The 20,282-nt window shown below is 45.6% G+C and overlaps 1 pseudogene; it reads right to left on the reverse strand.

Moving 5' to 3' along the window:
* The window catches only part of LOC138380672 (uncharacterized), a 33,517-nt pseudogene extending 13,874 nt beyond the window's left edge, over window positions 1-19,643 (reverse strand).
* Between the last annotated feature and the right edge of the window lie 639 nt (window positions 19,644-20,282).

Here is a 20,282-nt window from a genome sequence, read left to right on the forward strand (position 1 = left end):
AAAAGCAGCTGCCATCTTGTGCCGGCACTTAATCCACTGGAGAGACGGAAGGAGCAACGAGGCTTCCGCAGCCGGCACGACTGCCCAGCGGGAGAAGGCGCCGGCCACGCGGCTCTGCCAAAAGCAGCAATTTCCTTCTTCAAACGATCTGTATGTTACCACAAGTACAATCTACACGTCTTTGTAGGGGACTTTCTAGGGGACTGTGTCGCAATTTGTCACTCCGCCCGTGGAGAGGCCTTATAGGAATGAGCGCTCCTTTTACCCAGCAGAGGGGCTGCCGGTCCTCACAGACAGGCCTGTTCCGCTGCTCTCCAGGCAAACCATGACCTCTCCAGCCTCTTGTGCCCTCGCTTGTAAAGATGTGGACATTTAGGTCACATGAAAATTCCTTTTGTGCTTTTAACATTCTTAGCTTCTGTATTTCTAAACAGATCTTTGAAAACTGTCATGATTCTGGCTTATGTGTTTCTCTCATGTTTATTTTCTTATCAAGAAACTAGTCAGTTTCCAAGAATGTAATCCGGTAGTCCTAGAATCCCATCAAACACCGATATTAGGATATTGTAGTTCTTGATTGGTTCTAAAACTTAAAGTTACTTAAAATGTCTGAATTTTGGCCCGGCACGGTGGCTCACACCTGTAATCCTAGCACTCTGGGAGGCGGAGGCAGGAGGACAGCTTGAGCTCAGGAATTTGAAACCAGCCTGAGCAAGAGTGAGACCCCGTCTCTACCAAAAATAGAAAGAAATTAAGCTGAACAACTAAAAATAGAAACAAAAAATTAGCCGGGTGTGGTGGTGCATGCCTGTAGTCCCAGCTACTCAGGAGGCTGAGACAGAAAGATTGCTTGAGCCCAGGAGTTATGAGGTTGCAGTGAGCTATGATTACGCCACTGCACTCCAGCCTGGGAAACAGAGCAAGACCCTGTGTGTGTGTGTGTGTCTCTCTCTCTCTCTCCACTGCCCCCTCCCCACATATATATAAATAAATAAATTTCACTTTAACTCAAGATCTCTAATATTCAAAGATCTAATACTAAAAAGTCATTACAGAATGTCAATAGATTTGCTTTTGTCATCATAGTAACTTTTGTAGGCAGAATGCAATATACTGAAAATACACTAAATAAGTCTAAATTTATAGTAAAAACAATCTCAAATTCTACATTTCCTAAATATAACCTTGAAACTCCAATAGATGTTTTAAACCCAAAGAAATGTTGTTACCCCCCAAATTCGCCATTTGAAAAACAATAAGAGATGAAAGGTCACTTGCCATTTTCTTGAGCAAATCTGGAGGCTTCTAAGAATGTAACTTTGCGATCTGCATCCAGGTCCTTCTTGTTTCCACAGAGGATGATCACAATGTTCTGACTCGCTAGCATTCTGGCATCTGTTAACCAATTAGTAAGCGCATTGTAGGTTTCTCGGCTGCGTAATATAAGATTGTGAACATAGTACATGTATTTTATAAAACTAGCAACTCTTTCCAGTCATTCTCACTACTCACACTGCTTTTCAACATTTCGGGGTAATGGCAACAACACCTTTAAGGTAACTCAAATAACCTGAATGCACCAAGTATATGACACACCCCCAGGGTCTGTTTTGTTTTGTTTCCAGAAAAATCAGACAATAAGCCAGAGAGTTTGTTGTTTTTTGTTTGCTCAAGCAAAAGGAAACAGAATTTCCTTCCTTCGTTTTACGAATATCTGTTGAGCTCTTAGTATGTGCCAGGCACGGTTCAGACAATGACTGGTGAGCAAGACGACAGCTGATGGCTGCCACCGAGTCAACCCTGCAACATGCTGGCACTTTGTTTTGTAGGAATTTATCGCACTGACGCTTTATAAGGACTCTGTGATGGACTGCTATTACCCCCCCTTTTTCCATGAGAAACCTGAGGCCCAGAGAGATTAATTAAGTTGCCTAAAGTCATACAGCAGCCAGTGGTAAAGCCAGGACCGACTCTCAGACCTGCTGTTTTCAGCTCTCATGTGCTAAGGACAAAGTTCTGACCATGACACTTTGATATCCTGATTGATGACTTCACACTTTAGCAAGCTGCGCCTTTCACCAGGCAAGCGCAGTGCGGGCTGGGCCAGGAGCTGCCTGCCTTCTCCCAGAGCACCCAGCTCTGAGGACACAGCCTGGAACAGGGAAGCAGCCGGGTGATGTCCCCTCACTGCACTGGTTCCCACCTAGAAGGAACCCCTGAGGATACCGTTTAGATGACACCTTTCTAGATCCGTGCTAGCAACACTGAGATCAGTGTTATCTGATGGAATTTCTTCAGGGCAGGAATGTTCCCTAACCTGCACTGTCCAACACAATAGGCACCAGCCACATGTGGCCACCGAGCACTTGAAATGTGGCCAGTGCAACTGAAGAACTAAATTTTTTACTTTATTTAATTTCGTTTAAATTGCCATATGTAGCTAGTAGCTACAATATGAATGTTTCACGTTAACTTAATTTAAACCTCCAATAACCTCACAAGGATGACATGATTATTATCACCTTCATCTACGGACCAGGGAACCAAGGTCCAGGCGGCTGAAGCACCTTGCCTGGGGAGGCCACCCAGCTAGTAACGGGACCAGGACTGGAATCCAGGCAATCTCAGCCCAGAGTAACTCACTTCTAAGAACTCACCACACAGAAAGCTTCGTGAACCTTGAGGAAAGTGTCCAGGCATCATGTTAAGAAATGTAATGAAACATGAAGAATTGCTTAATCTACCTGAACCCTTACAAACGTGTTTCTCTATGTGGTAAAATAGTGGTGGGGGCTCATTCCGAGACCTGTAAGACCCAGATGGAAGGGCAAGGGGCTTCCTGGGTGACAGCCGCACTGCCTGCCCTGGACACACACGGCACAGAGGGTGCCTTGCCAGTGCCGGGCGGCCTCCTCCACCCTGGCAGCTGGCATTACCTGGTGATGTCGTAGACCAGGAGCGCCCCGGCTGCGCCTCCGTAGTAACTTCTTGTCACAGACCTGGAAGAGTGACACTGGCTTTACTTCCAACCAGCTGAGACCCTCACTGCTAAATACCATCTTCCCACAAAAACACCCACATTTGTTTAGTGAACCACAACTCAGGGCAGACATTATTCTAAAACAGAAATGATTCAAAGACACTGAACATACGTGTGGGAGTTACGCTGTCTGAAACCAGGTCACAGGAACGACAGGGAGGTGGGGAGGCCGGCCTGGGACAGGAGGACGTTCTCTGAGGGCCGAAGCAGCTCTGAGTGGACGTCACCCTTGAGACTCCTGAGGAGGGTGAGGGTCTGCAGGCACAAGAGAGCCACCGCCAAGCCCAGACGGCTCCCCAAAGTCTCCTCCGCCTCTTCTAGAGAACAGGGATGTCCCCAGATGGGAACAGTCTCGTCTCCCGGCCGGGATCCACAGTCACCGCTGCCCGTCACCAGACAGGAGACCGAGCCCCGGCCCCGCGCCCTGCACACATTCGAGGGACTGTTCTCTCTCAGTAACACGCTTTCTCCCCCGCATTACCAACCTCTCCCCCTTTGCTATATCTTTTTTCTAGTAGCAAAATAAAGGTGGCCCTGGCACCTCCCATCCTAAAACACCAAACCAAAAACATGCTGGCGGTCCTGTCGGCCACTCTCCCTCGGGCCGCCCAGAGTCCTCAGCCTGCCTTCGCCGCCTTCTCTGCTGCGCCCGCCCTGGCGTGTGTCTCTGACACTTCCCGCAGCAGCCTGCCGAGGGCCCCAGCTCCGTGCACCCAAAACTAGTGGGCACTTCTGTCCTCGTCCACCCCTGCCTCTGCGGCCCGCTGTCTTGGGTCTCGCTCCTGTTGCCGGCCACTGCCGCCCCAGCGCCGGACCCTCTTCAATCTGCCCTGCTGGGACTGCAGCTCCATCGCATGGGTCCTGGGCTCTCTTTCCTGGTGACATTCGACTCAGATTTCATCTCCAGCTCAGACTGCTTCACTAAGACCCCATTGATGCCCCCACAGGGCCATGAGACTGCCTCATAACCACGGCAAACTTCACAGTTACAAGACAGAATTCCTTTTGGTCCCTCCCCCAGGCCCACGCTGGCCTAGGAAGGGGCATCACTCCCCACCCAGGCTCCAAAGCAAATCGCCCCCACGTGTATCCTCGACTCCTTTTCATCCACCTCCACGTTCGATCCGCCGGCCAAGTCCCGTCCCTCACACCGCACACGTCCTGCTCCAGGCACGCCTTCCCCTGTCACCTGCACCCTCCGCACCCGACCACCGCCAGGCCTCTGCCCCCACGCTGCGGTCACCTGGCAGCCACCCCGCTGCCACGCGGGCCTCAGTCCTTCTCCAGGGCAGCCCAAGTCCTCAAAGCCAGCCCTGTGCTCAGGCCGTCCCCCCACCCACTGTACCAGGCCCCCGGTCCCACTCTTCCCTGCTCCCAGTCCCTCCACCCGTCTGGCCTTGTCACAAGGCTGGTTTTCCTTGTCCTTTGGGTCCCACCAAACACCATATCCTCAGTGAGGTCATCCGAGCAGGATCCCACCCTCCAACTCCTGTGCTGTCCCCTCTGCTGCACCCGTCCCACTTGGTAACACGTGGTTTTGCGTGTTTCCGCGCCAGCCGTCTGCCCTTCCAGCAGGCAGGCTCCGCGGCCGCTCACCGGAGTATCCTGGTGCTGGTGCAGGGCCCAGGGCACCACTAGGTAACCAGTAAACACCCCACAATGTTGGCAGAATAAAAAGTAACTGCAGCATAATAATCATAAAAAAGAAACACATTTGGGGTCTTTGTCCCAGGTTCTGGGCACAGAGCTCCTAGAACTTCGGTGATTTTCTCAGAGATAAGAATGTTTTTTGTAGCTAATGAGTTGACTGGGGGATGATGTCCAGGGAACCAACCCGTGACCAGAGGGTAGAACTTCCAGCCCCCCCAGCCCCCCCAGTCCCTCCAGCCCCCTCCTAGACCTCTGGGGAAAGACGAGGAGCTGGAGGCTGAGTTGACAACCAGGCCTGCGTCATGAGGCCTCCACAAAACCCACAAGGAGGTGGTTCAGAGAGCCTCTGGGTTGGTGAACACAGGGGGGTCCTGGAAGGCAGTGTCCCGAGAGGGCACGGCAGCTCTGTGGATGCCCCCCCGCCCCCTGCCCCGTGCATCTCTTCCATGGCTGTCCCTGCACTGACTCCCACGTAACACACTGGGCAGTGGAAGTGTCTCCCTGAGGTCTGAGAGTCGTCACAGTGAACCCTCAAACCTGAAGAGGGGGTGTGGCGGGGCTGTGGGAACCGCCCAGTTTGGAGATGGCCGGGCAGAAGCGCAGGTATCCGGGCTCCCCATTTGTGACCAGCATCTGTAGCAGGGGACAGTTTTGTGGGACTGCGTCCTTACCCTGTAGGGTCTTTGTTAACTCTGGTGGCATCAGAATTGAGTTTAGTGCTTGGACACCCAGCTGGCATCAGAGAGTCAGAGTGGCTGGTGTGAAGAAAGCCCCTCACGCTTGGTGGCAGGAAAAGACACCGCCAAAGACAGAAAGGAACAGTGCCTACCCTCGGGCAATAAAGAAAACTGTGGGCTTGCAGAAAACAAACAAAACTGCTCATCCTTCCTTTGCTACTTGCAAAGGGCACCACCCTTAGACCCCAAGGTAGGTGGCGGCGCGGAGCTTGCCCTTCCCACCTCGCGACTGCTGCCCGGGGCGCCCGTCTCAGGAACCGCAGCCCGGCCGTGGCCGCGAGGGCAGGGGGAGGCCGCGCTTCCCACACATGGGAAGAAGCAGCTCTTCTCTTCCAGCTCAGCAGGCACCCAGGTGAGCTATATTACATCTCCTTCTTGAAAATTTATTCTAGAATTTATTTTACAACACTACCTTTTTTTTTTTTTTGAGGAGAAAAAGTAGAAATTTATTAATTTGCTGGCAAATGAGGATGATGTCAGACTCCTGTCTTAAAGTACCAATGTCTTCACAACTGTCTTAACATAAGGATTCTTGTATAAGTTATTCACGTATATAAATTTAAGGATTTAAAAATACTTCCCTGAGGAGTTAAAATTTTTTGCAAAAGTAATTTCAACCAGTGTAACACATGTAGATAGTTTTAAAGTAAAATGTTACTAAAAGTCTTGAAACAAAGCACAGCCAATTCCTGCTTCGTTCCTCCCGGAGGCCTCTCCCGAGGTGAGCACCTCCTTCAGGTGTGTGATTTTTCCTCTTCAATTGACTAAGTCATTTAAAGAAAACATATTGAGCCCGTAATATGCTAGACACTACTTTGAGCATAGAAAAAACAAATGAACAAAAACTTCTACTCTCTTACAGTTTTCTTCCTTCTGGTATTTGCGTCCTTATTTCTACAGAATGCTTCGGAAACTATTGGAGTTTTTAATATTAGAGCTTATTGCTTCTCTGCTTCGCTAGGAGGGTTAGCCCACTTACAGCCAACCAGCCTTCCCTCCTGTCACTCTCGTCTCCCAGGAAGGCAGCACTGCCACACCCTGAGTGCCCTCTCGCTCTGCCTCCACTGTCCCCAGACCTGTGCTGTCCTCCTGGGCTGGGCCCCTGCTGGCCTCACGGTCCCATATCTGCACTCACACCCGTGAAGCATACCCTTCTGAACTTTCTAAGAAAGTACACTTCTAAGAAAGATAACCTTTGTTTCCTCCCCATTCTTGCATATTTGAAGGTATTCAGATTTTATTCTCACACTTATAGTTTAGCTAAGATTAGAATTTTAGGTTGAAAAAAATTTTTTGCACTGAGTTTTGAAGGCAATGTGCCAATTTGTATCAGCTTCCAACATTGCTGCTCAATGGAATTGCCAACGCAATCCCAATTTCCAGTACTTTATATGTGACTGCTTTCCCTCCTGGAGCCTTTTTGGATCTTTACTTCATCCCTGGCATTCTGAAATTTCACATGACATGCCCTGGTCTGGACCTTCCCACTCATTTGTATTTGCCAATCCATCTGGAATCTCATTCCTTCAGGGAATAGTTTTCCTCTGCTCTTCTCTCTTCTGGAACTCCTAACATGCAGGCTTTACAGCTCCTGGATTAATTCTGTGGGATTCTTTGTGTTATCTCTTTCACTTGTCACCTCGAGTTTCTTGTTTTACTTTCTGGGAGATCGCTACCCTGCTTACACTATTATTCTGGTTGATCTTTTAAAATATCATTTTGTTCTTATTATGTACTTGAATGCAATCTCTGCTCTTATTTCTGAGAATATTGTAGTTTTTTAAGTGTATTTTTTCCTGTTTTCTACACGTTCCAGCTTTTTTTACTTTGGGCTTTCTCTTTGTTATAGAAACTTTCCTTCAAATTTCCATCTGATCATTTATATTAAGAGCAAGGAATGAAAAAGCCTAAAAGAAACTCTTTATGTCTGGGTGGAGCTGGTGGGCTTGGAGGACTTCACTGTCAGATGATTGGATGGAGACTGTTTCACTGGGAAACCAAAATGTCAGTATCTTCAAGCCTCCTTTCCTTTTGGGCTATTCATTGTTCTACAGATAAGAATCCTGTCTCCTGCCTGGGATGGATACACCTGGCTACCAGCAACTAGGGGAGAGGTAGGAGAAGAGGGTTAGGGTTCAGACACTTTCGCTTAACTTCCCTCTTTTCAGATCTCACCCCGCCCCTACCCTGCGCTGTATCTTATGACCTTGAGTCTAGACCGCATTTCAACTTAGAGACTGAACCTTTTATTCTGCGTGTGCATGAGCACTTTTACCCCCACCCCCACCCCAGAACTTGATGCTTCCAAATCCTGACCTTTTCTGGGACTCAGCAGGGAGAAATGGTTTCCTCCCTCCCAGTGGTTAAGACGGAGCTCCCTCCACCTTGCTGTGCACCAGCCACTTCCTATCTTTAATGTTTTGTTAGAAACCTGTCAATCATAGTTGTGTACTCTCCCCATTTTGGCCTTTTTGAGTACATGCTATTTCAGTTGCTTTATAGTCATTTCAGTGGAGTTCAGAGAGGGAAAGACATAAATGTCTGATTGAATCCACCATGTTTAATCAGTGCTTCCAGAAGAATGACTGTAATTAAAGATGGTTAAAATATTTTATAAGCAATTATTGAGCATTTAGTATATAATATATGCTGAACTTTAATTAAGTAAAATGTTTACAGTAGGCTGAGTTTTATTTCACTGAATTTTGAAATGGTGGATATCTGTTCTGACTTTGTGCATCTGTGCAAAAAACAATTAAAATACTAAACATATAACCTCATTTGCAGTGATCCGAAGTCATCATTGTGAGCATCAGTTGTGATTGTATTGTAATAAAAGGGTGGAGGAAAGAATATTTTGTGGGTTGTATATCAACTACGAGAACGTGCTCTAGTTAATATAAAACAAAACAAAACCCTCACAAGAGGCTTTTAAAAATTCTCCTTTAAAAGTGAAATATAGAAAAAAATTGCACCATTAGTTTGCCTTGATTTTAACCTAAAAGCATACTGAGGAACACACAGCGCCACATCCTCCTGAGAATGATGTTCTAAACTACGATGCACCGAGACTCTACTATGTTCTTTAGTGAATCAATGGTGTATGGAGCTAAACTGAATTTTAGCTGTCTCATCAATCAGTTTCCAGAGGTGACATTTCTGAAATCAGCACAAGGAAGGTGGGGGGTTAGGAGAGGGTCTTAACCTTATATATTGAGAAAATATAATTATTTCAAATCCAATATTCAAATATTTTTTAAGTTAAAGAAAAAACTACCTGAATCGTTCTTGTCCTGCTGTATCCCATATTTGTAACTTTACATATTTACCACCAACATTTATTATCTTTGAACCAAATTCCACTCCTATTGTATGATTTGAGTCATCTTTGACTAAAAAAGAAAAACAAGAACAAGATATTTAATTTTAGAACATTAAGGTAATAGGCTTATAGATTAAAACAAGTAACACTAAAGTCAACAGTCAATGGAAAATGGAAATTACTTTAGCCATTCATTCCTCAGATAGGTCACTGATAAGAAGCATTCACTGTTTTACATACAATACATACAGTCCCTACTCTCAAAGAGATGATAAAGCTTTTTCTGGAAATCCCTAAACACATTTCACACATTTGCAAGCTTAGGCTTAGAGGTGGCCATGCCGTATCAGAACCATACCCAGCTGGGCACCATCAAGGTGCTCACAGACGGTGCCTGTCTGAACACCAGCATGCCGTTCAGGAGGGTGCTCTGCCCAGGGTCAGGTCTGGAACTCAGTTGGTAATGAGGTGGTGATAGTTTCAACTACTGTATTTGAATAGACAGATATTCTAAAAAAATAAAAGTCAAAGGAAGGAAAAGCACTGTAGCCCACAAAGGAAATGTGAGAAGACACCAAAGATTAAAGAAAAAAGAGGAAAAAGTTGAACCAAAAAAATCCCTTGACCAAACCTAAAAACCAAAACTCTATGCATATTACAGATGTTAGAATTTTCATTAATTTTACTGTTACAGGGCAATAATTTGGAAAGTATTTGCTGGAGAAATCAATACTAACTGTTTGAATGGGCAGGAGACAGGCAAAATAAGTATTTCGCTAAACCCAACTGGAATACACTGCCTGTAAAAGAAGATTTCGGTGATGATGAAAGGATAAACTACAATCAAATATCAGGGCTATACAGTCCATTGACTAATTTATATTTTTTAACTATAGAACAAAATCTAATTGTTCCAGAAATCAGGGACGCCACTTGGCAATTGGACGTGCTGTTTCCTGGAGGAGGGGGTGGCTGGCCGCACGCTGCCAGCCTGTCTCACGCCCACACGGCACAGAGCGAGCGTGGGCATCCCACCAGGAGTAAGCTCCCAGGCACGACACCGGGCAGGAGCCTTCAGAAGGCCACAAATAAAGGCCAGGAGCACCCTGATTCCAACACGGCCATGAGAGAAATAGTATCAGACCTTCCCGGAATCACTCTGTGTGAGGAGCTGGGGAGGACCCTTCGGGGGAGCTCTCCTCCCAGGAGAGAATGATTACATAAACTTGGTACCTGGCCCAATATCTTCTGGGATATTCTTTTCTAAGGCCGTACAATGCAAAATCTTGGCAACTTGCACAGAAACCTGGACCACCCAGTGAATGAATACTTGTTAGATTCAGTAAGGACAGGTTCTGTGACTAACCCACGCTGCATCCATGTCACTAAACACAGGCTCCAACAAGCTCTAGATTGGTGAAAAGGAAGTAGCAGAGTAAGTTCTTAGAATTTTATTCTTCTTCAAAGCTCTCCGCCAAGACATCTCATACCGGCTCTCTCCCCTCTTCACCCTCCACTTATAGTAGCTCGTGCATATTTGCTTAAGATGCACTTCATTAAATTACTTCTATTTTTGAACCTTCACCAGACTGCCATTAAATAAACAGGTCTTTCTCCACAATTCTTTCCATTATTATAAAAGCACTATTTATTTTAAGGGCCTTTCAAACCTTCAGTCTTCTACAATCTTCCAAGGCCTCACAGAGTTTGGAATAAAAAATTCAACTTCCCTCAGCAAAGCAGTGAGAGTCGATGGCAAAGGACAGCGGTGTGGTCAAGAGCCTGGGGTCACAAGGTGACTGCCCCAGAGCACACACCAGCCTCTCTGAACCTGTTTCCTGGCCTGCAAAGCAGTGCTGATGACAGTCACTCCCTTCACTGCTGGCCACAGTGAGGACCCAATGCTAGTATTTTATCTACAGTGTACGCCCAGGGCGCCTCTAGCCACTCCGTCAGGAACGGGGTCCCTGCCAGAGAATCTCTCTGCTTCTTTCCCCGTCACCATGTTATCTGTTGGCATCAGGAAAACTTACAGTGTGAGTAACTGTACACTGAACCATTACTAAATAGAAATGCTCACAACAAAAAGTCACATTACTAAAAGTTTAATAATACAATCTCTTAAAGTACTTTTAAATTATGGTTTATTTCCTCTGGAAAACAAAATCAGAGTTTCTAGCTGTAAAGGAATCTGAGCAAGAGAGCACTCTCAGAAGACATGCAGAAAAGAATGACTGATGTCACTTACATTTTTTTCAATAAACTGATGAAGTAAGCAAGATTTGCCAGTTCCTGCATTTCCAATCACCAAGAACTTAAACAAAAAATCTGCAAGACAAAAAGATACTATGACAAATAACTTCAAAATGGGTACTGTGAATTTATTCTTAGGCTATGATCATAAAATTTAATGACATCTTAGCTGTGAATATAACAAAAGAAGAGGTAACTAAGTATCTTGTGAAATGACAATAAAATCTTGACTTACCTTTTTAATTTTTTACACTTGAGCATTTTGATATTTGGCTTACATGCTACTTCAGTGGGTTTCCAAACTCTGCTTTCTGGACAATTTCTTTTGAAGTTGGAAGTTTAAAAACTCTTGTAATGAATGAAACTTGTTCCTTTGCTAGCCACTATTCAAAGAAATATGCATACTCAGTTGTAAGAAAATTCGTCTAGAAAATTTTAAGAGTTTTATTTGTACAAAACAATAAGCCTGATAGAATCAGAGGAGTCCACTTCTTTCTTTTTACAAATGGGTATTTCTAACCTTGGGTGACAGAGCGAGATCCTGTCTCTTAAAAAAACTAATAGGTATAAGTTTCACCTGCACTTGCAGATTTACATGGTCTTGCTTCTATTTCTTCACCTGTAAATTGTGGCCCATTAGAAGGACAGCTTAACCCACATTTCGGTCAGTATTTCAAGGGTAAAATCTGTCTGGTTCAATGTAGAGAGTGCTCTTCATTTCTTCATTACACAGAGTAATATATTTAATTTGGGGTATTATTTTCTATGAAGTGGACTTAAAGGATTTCCAACATGGAATTTGTTAATTAGCACGATGTAGCATCAGTGGCCCCATACTGCCCTTGGTGAGTCACTTCTCTTTTTCTGGTTAGCAAAGAACTTGAGTTCTGCTTAGCACAGCAACCTAAGAGTTTAGGAGGACACCAACTCCCTCTCCCTTTCACTCCACTGCCGAGCCCACCCCTCACCCACGGTCCTGACTCACCACCACCAAGCCCCACTGCTGCCCAGCTCATCGTGTGGCCTGGAACATCCTGCTCCGTAGTCCTGGCTCCCTTGTTCGCGCCTCCTTTTCCAGATCAAACACTCCCTAACCTTGGCTACCTTCCCTCCCCACATTAAGCTCCAATAGTCTGTTTCTTTCCTGACATTTGGCCTAGCTCTGTCACTCTGGGACAGTGTCTGGCTCTGCTGCCCAGGCTAGAATGCAGTGGTTCACTGCAACCTCAAATTCCTGGACTCAAGTGATCCTCCTGCCTCAGCCTCCTAAGAAGCTGGGATTACAGGTGCATGCCATTACACCTGGCTAATTTTTTATTTTTTGTAGGGGATGGGGGTGGGGTCTTGCTATGATGTTCAGGCTGTTCTTGAACTCCTGACCTCAAGCAATCCTCCTGCCTTGGCCTCCCAAAGTGCTGAGATTTCAGGCATAAGCCACTGTGCCCTGCCTGTTTCTTAAGAACTATACTCATCATCACTCAGAGGTGAAGCCTATTCAACGTCTCATGATATTCAGATGGTTATAGGCAATTGACCTCAAAGAATAGCACTATTAGGATTATGTCGGCAGTTAAAAATGTCAATAGTTTTATGTTTCTCACTGCATGCCACACCGGTATTCATAGCAGCATTATTCACAACAGGCAGAAGGTCCACCGAGGGATGAACGGATAAACAAAATGTGGTACATGCACACCACAGAGTATTATTCAGCCTTAAACAGGAAAGAAATTCTGACACATGCTACAACATGGATGAACCCTGAAGACACTGTGCTAAGTGAAATAAGCCAGTCACAAAAGGACAAATACTTAAATGAGAGTCAAATTCATAGAGACACGAAGAAGAATTGTGGTTGCCAGGAGCAGGAGGAGGGAGAGTGGAAAACTGTTGCCTAATGGGGATGAGCAGCAGTTTGGCAGATGAAAAAGCTCTAGAGGTGGATGGTGGTGACGTCTGTACAACGATGTGAATGTACTTAATGGCAATGAACTGTACACATAAAATGTATATTTTATGTTACCTATATTTTGCCATAATAAAAATAAACAAATAAATAATGCATGCCAGGCTTAATCATTTTCATTGAATACTTTTACAACCCAAGAAATTGAAGGGAAAATGGTCAAGCTCGCCAGGCTGACAAGAATATTGGAATTTCTTTTTTTTTTGAGACAGAGTCTCGCTCTGTTGCCCAGGCTAGAGTGCCGTGGTGTCAGCCTAGCTCACAGCAACCTCAAACTCCTGGGCTTAAGCGATCCTTCTGCCTCAGCCTCCTGAGTAGCTGGGACTACAGGCATGTGCCACTATGCCTGGCTAATTTTTTTCTCTATATGTATTTTTAGCTGTCCAGATAATTTCTTTCTATTTTTAGTAGAGATGGGGTCTCACTCTTGCTCAGGCTGGTCTCGAACTCCTCACCTCAAGCGATCCTCCCGCCTCGGCCTCCCAGAGTGCTAGGATTACAGGCATGAGCCACCGCACCCAGCCCGAATATTGGAATTTCTGAGTCTTGTTCAATATCCTCTTCTATTTAAGAAATAAAGCCCAATACATTGTATAAGTTGTAAAGAGAAGAAGAAAACCAGGTAAAGAAGCTGGTAATATGTAGGCAATAGTAAGTCTTAAGACAGAAAAAGAACAATGTATAACACAGTTTAAAGATTCAAATGTTTCTGTACATAGGCACATAGAAAAACGAATTTCACAAATCCGTGTAACCCTGGAACTTAAACTATTCATATAGCTAAGCATGGACTTTAAGAAAAATTTGTTCCAGGCCAGGTGTGGTGGCTCATGCCTGTAATCCTAGCACTTTGGGAGGCTGAGGTGGGAGGATCACTTGAGCTCAGGAGTTGGAGACCAGCCTGAGCAAGAGTGAGACCCCACCTCTACTAAAAATAGAAAAAATAAGCCAAGTGTCATGGTGCAAGCCTGTAGTCCCAGCTACCTGGGAGGCTGAGGCAGGAGATTGCTTAAGCCCAGGAGTTTGAAGTTGCTGTGGGTTAGGCTGATGCTACAGCACTCTAGCCTGGGTGACAGAGGAAGAATCTGTCTCATAAAAAAAAAAAAAAATCATCATTTTCTGCTACGGTAATTTTGCTTAAATATACTCTATTATTATTACTATCCAGATTGCATCATAGTCTCAACTAGCCAAAGGGTAATATATCTATTGAACCGTACCTTGCTGGACAAAAGATATATAATTTCCATATTTACAAATATGTCATGACTCCAACAAATATTTCATATTCTGAATCTTGTAGCTCAGTGGTCCCCAACCTTTTTGTTAGCAAGGACCAGTTTCATGGAAAACAATTTTTCCATGAATGGGGTGGGTATGGTTTCAGATGATTCAAGAGCATTACATTCATTGTGTACTATATTTCTATTAGTATTACACTGTAATATATAACAATTACACAACTCACCACAATGCAACCTCTCTCTGCTAATGATAATCTGTATTCGCAGCCACTCCCCAGTGCCAGCATCGCCGCCTCAGCTCCACCTCAGATCACCAGGCATCAGATTCTCACAAGGAGTATGCAACCCAGATCCCTCGCACGCGCAGTTTACAGTAGAGTTTGTGCTCCTGGAAGACTCTAACGTCCCAGTGATCTGACAGGAGGCGGAGCTCAGGCGGTGATGCGGGCACTGGGGAGTGATGGTTTGCTGCTGCAAATACAGAGGGAGCTTTGCTCGCTCACCCTCCGGCCCATCACCTCCTGCTGTGTAGCCTGGTTAGTGACAGGCCACATTCCAGCGCCAGTCCATGGCCCAGGGGATGGGGACTGCAGTTGTAGCTCAAATGTTACACATTATATGTTTGTATCAAAACATCACATGTATCCCATAAATATGTGCAACTGCTTATTATATTCCATAATATTTAAAAATAAAAACTAATAAGCAAACAAAAAGATAACTATTTAGAGTAAATATTAAATCTTTTTGTTTGAAAACCCTTTGGGATCAAATATTAATACATAAAAATGCTAGATAAAGCATATCATACTTTAAAAATGCATAGCTGAGCTTTTAGGAAATCTTCAGATGCTTAGAACAGAGAAGAAACTGAAAAAAGCAATGAGGGCCTTGGGTGGGGGCTGCTAGTCTGGGATTGGCTTTAGTGTCTGGGACAAGAGCTGGTGTCCACGTGACAGAGAGAGCACGGAATCAGGGCTAGGCCCAAGTGAAAGGGTAAGATGAAAAACAAAAGCACACTCACTAGCTCAGGCAGGCACGGAATCTTCCCTGACTCTGCCTGCTCTCTCAGCAGAATGGGATAAACATTCCCCTTTGAAAATTAATTATGGGCTGGCACCGCAAGTAGGCTTGGGATTCAAATTTAAATAACCATGTGGACAACGAACCCCCAAGTTAGGAAATTAGCAAAAATAAAGGCGGCTCTAGAAAGGAGCATCACTGAGATGCCCAGAAGACGCAAACGCAGATCACTCTGGAAGGACACATCCTCACCCAGCACACACACAATCCCCCCACGCACAGCTGCTTCAAAAATAAACGTAAGATCACAAAACACTCAAGGAAACAAGCCACCAGGAGTGAATCAGCCAGACTGTACTTTAGTCCTTCAAGGTTTCAATAAAAGAACAAATCGATAGGCTGGGTGTGCTGGTTCACACCTGTAATGCCAGCAATTTGGGAGGCTGAGGCAGGAGGGTCGCTTGAGGCCAGGAGTTTGAGACCAGCCTGGGCAACATAGCAAGACCTTGTTCTACAAAAAATAAAAAAAAAAATTAGCTAGGCATGGTGGTGCACACCTGTAGACTCGCACCTGTAGACCCAGCTACTGGGGAGGCTGAGGCAGGAGGACTGCTCGAGACCAGGCATTTGGGGCTGCAGTGAGCTACGATAGTGGCACCACACTTCAGCCTGGGTGACAGAGACCTTGTCTCAAAACAAAGCAAAACACACAAAAAAGAACAACCTGATAAAGTATCTTCAATATGATCAATACCATAAAAAAGGAAGTGAATCCTAAAGAGAAAGAATAGGATGTCTTGAAAGAATTAATAGATTTCTATTAATAGAATCTAGAATATCTAGAAATAAAAATTATAGGAATTAAAATTACTCAATGGATAGGTTAGAAAGCAAAGTGGGCAAGACTGAGGAGAGAATTAGTGAATTAGAATAGAAACTGGAGGAAATTACCAGGCAGCAGTATAGAGAGTTGAAGATAGAACATATGAAAGAGAACTTAAGAGATGGGGAGGATTGAAGGAAAGGGTCTAAAACGCATTTTGGAATTAAAAAAAAAAAATAGGAGAATGTGGGTAGAGAGACAACATTAAAAGAATTAATGGCTGAGAATTTTATAGAATGAAAATTAAAGGATTATTAGAATAAAAAATAACTTTGAACCATGTGAATAAATAAGAATCCATACATAAATACGTAATTGTGAAACTGCAGACCAAAGACAAAGGCTGTAAAAGCAATTAAAAAGAAAGGAAAAATTCCCCACAAAGAAACTCGGTGTCTAGACTCCAAAGGTCAGAAGCAATGGGGTCCTATATGCACAGGCTGGGGGATGGGGGACACGAAAACAACCTAATGTAGCATTTGATGTACAAAAACTACCCTTAAAGCCAAGGTGGACTCTGCTTCCAGGACGATGGAGAAGTACTTTTCCCTGTTTCGCTCATTAAGTACAACTAGAAACCCTAGACACTATATATGTGTGTGTGTTTATATATTATAGAGAGTTGAAGACAGAATATGTGAAAGAAAGCATAAGAGACGTGGCGGATTGCACATATACATAAAAAGACGACGCTGCACGGGAGAGAGAAAAAGGCAGACGGGCCGGGGACTTCTCAGCCTGAGGGATGCTATGGTGCTGAGTTCCCTGGGTTTTCCTTTTGCCTTATATATCTCAGACTTGAAGGAGAACAAGCTGGTAACTGAGAAATGCCAATGGGTACAGATGAAAAAAGTCCCAACAAAAGCCTGCTCTCTCTGGAAGCTACAGGACCAGTTAAGGGGCAGCTGAACAAGAAAGCAAACTCTTACACAATAACCACTCTCCTCTACCCAAGCACCACAGCAAAAACCATGGCCCACACCAGTAAAGGCCAAATGGGCAGCCTAAACTTCCACCCTGGCAAGGCTTTACCAAGGCACACCAACACCCCCACAGAGGTGGTGTCAGAGAAGACCAAGTAGGGCGCTGGGGCTTTCTGCTGACGGGTAATGAGCTCTTCTCCTGCCCCTGCTGCTGTGTCAGGGGAGATCAGGGGGAAGGGGCACTAGACATTTTCATCCCCACCCAGCAGTAACAAGAATCCCTCTCATGTGTCAGTGGAGGCCGAGGGAGGAATCTGGACTTCTACCCCCACCTGCTGGTGATGAGGTAGTACCCAAGAAAGGAAGCCAATTGAAAGAGCTAAAAAAGATCCAAGTCTTATAATGTGATACAAAAACGTCCAGGTTTCAGTTGAAAATTCCTTATCATACCAAGAACTAGGAAGATCTCAAAATGAAAGAAAAAAGATAATCAATACATTCCAACATCAAGTTGACAGAAATGGAACCAGAGCATTAGCATTTCACAGGAGCATTTGCAACACTTGTCCTGACAAAGCTAGTGACTTACTGGAGGGTTTCCTAAGCCTTCTAGGAACAGACATGCCCAGGGTCACCAAGAACAGGGCAGTACCAGTCACAGGAGTCGCCGAACACGGGCCAACCCTTCCAAGAGCTCCCATTTTTCTCAGGAGACACACTGAAACCCTCCTGAAGGCCCTCTCCTCCCTGCCTCCCTCTCACCTCTCTCCCCGGCCTGTGCTCGACCACACTCCTTTCTTGAACTGCCTTTTCCACAGGCCTGAGCTGTTCGCATGCTGCCTTGTTAGTGCCTCCCTAAGCACCCAATCAACTTTCTTTCTACATACTTTCACGGACCACATTCCTTCAGAACTCTTGCCTGGTCTTTATGCATTCGTGTCATAATTGGGTTAATCCTGTATTCCCCACTGGAGACCAGAGACACAGCTGTTGTGTTCCTGCAGTAAGCACGGTGCCTGCTCTCCTAATGCCATGCCACTGTGTTTGTTGAAGGGAAGGAAGCTGCATGCCAGGACAGATGGAGACAAGACTGATTTGGCTGGAGCTATATATTTTTGAACTTGAGCCTCTCTCTGGGTCTATAAAACTCCAAATCAGATTCCAAAGAGTGATTACGGCTGGTACGCAAACATCTACTCAACCCTGATAACAAATAACAAAGTACAAGTTGTTTATTTTTACCACGCAGGTAAAAAAAAAAAAAAAAAGCAACACCGTATATGAATTGGGTGGAAAAGCTTTCATTTATTCAAAAAATATTTGTTCAGCCCCTCCAGGTCTGAGTGCTGTAAGGGAAACACTACTCAGGGAAACAAAGATTAAACAGACCGGACTCTGCTTTCAAGGTGTTTAAGGTCTTCCAACGACACAAGACAATGTTATAAGGAGCCACAATGCAACCTAGTTAAGGCTAAACACCCCTGAAAGAGAAATAAAGGAAGCAAGTGGCCTCCGAGGAAGACACGCATTAGACTGTCAATAACTCCTTATTGTAATCCCAGTGCAAAGAAAGGAATTCCAAACCAGTAAAGGTCAAGCCCGAATATTTGCGGAACACACTGAAATACAGGCCTCGCCCTAAGCCCTTCACATCGCCTGGGAGGGAAAATACCACAGCTGAAACTGAGCATCACTCTGGCTTCCCCACCTTGAGCTACTTAAATTAAACTCAGAAAAGAAAAACGCCAAGAAGGGAAGCGTGGACAAAAAGCAGGAGGAAACTTGCAAAAGTGGACTCCGGGTCCAGTCCCGGGACCCCGCGACCCCCCACCCCGGCCCTCGTCCCCGACACCCTCGCGACTGCCGCCCGCTGGGCCCCTACTCTAGGTTTCGGACATGGCCACCTGTGACATCTTTGGAGCGGCCGCCTCTCGCCGGGCACCGGCTGCAGCTCGGCCCGGCACCGTGAGCCAAGTCTCCGTGTGGAAAGGCGTGGGGCTGGGGACCAGAGGAAGGAGGGATCCAGCCGGTCCCCAGCGCAACCGCCGGCCAACGGGGCTGCGGCCCGGCCAGACTCCAGCTCTGCGCAGGCGCAGGGTCCTCCGCCTCGTGTCCGGCGGGCTGGGAGGCGGAGACGGTGCCCTGGTGGCCGCGCATGCGCACGGGAAGCCGGGGCGGGGGTGCGCAGCAGAGAGCTACAGGGCGCGGCTGGCCAAGCCAGGATATCCAGGGCCCAGTGAGGAGGGCGGGCGGCAGGTCACACTCTCATACAACACACATTAGACACACCACACATCACACTCATACACACTCATACACCAGACATTACACACACCACACTCATACACACACATACACACTCACACCACACATTACTCACACCACACACCACACTCATCACACACTCATACACCAGACATTACACACACCACACTCATACACACACTCATACATCACATACACCGCACTCATCACACACCCTCATATACCCGACATTACACACACAACACTTATACACACACACATCACATACACGCCACACCACACTCATACCTCACACATTACACACACCACACAGAACATTCATCATACACATTACACACACCACACACCACACTCATACACAATTCATACGTGATACATTACACACACCATACACCACACATTGCAGACACCACACACATCACACACTCATACACCACACATTACACACACCACAACCACACTCATACACCTGCTCAAATACGACACGTTACACACACCACACTCATACACACACTCAAACAGGACACATTACACACACCACACACCACACTGATCGCACACACTCATATACCACACATTACACATACCACACAAAACACTCATCACATTCATCACACACATACACCACACACTACACACACCACACATCACACTCAACACACACACTCATATAACACACATTATACAAACCACACACCACTTATACACACACATGCACCACACATTACACACACTTCACACCACACTCATACACCACACATTACACACACCACAAACCAGACTCATACGCACACTCATATACCGCACATTACACACATCCTTCCCATACACACTCATGTACCACAGATTACACAAACCAAACACCACACTCATACACATACACCACACACCAGACACCACACATCACACTCTCATACACCACACATTACACACATCACACTCATACTCATGTACCACAGATTACACACATCACACA

This window comes from Eulemur rufifrons, chromosome 1 (assembly GCF_041146395.1).
Source record: "Eulemur rufifrons isolate Redbay chromosome 1, OSU_ERuf_1, whole genome shotgun sequence".
NCBI classification, from domain to species: domain Eukaryota; kingdom Metazoa; phylum Chordata; class Mammalia; order Primates; family Lemuridae; genus Eulemur; species Eulemur rufifrons.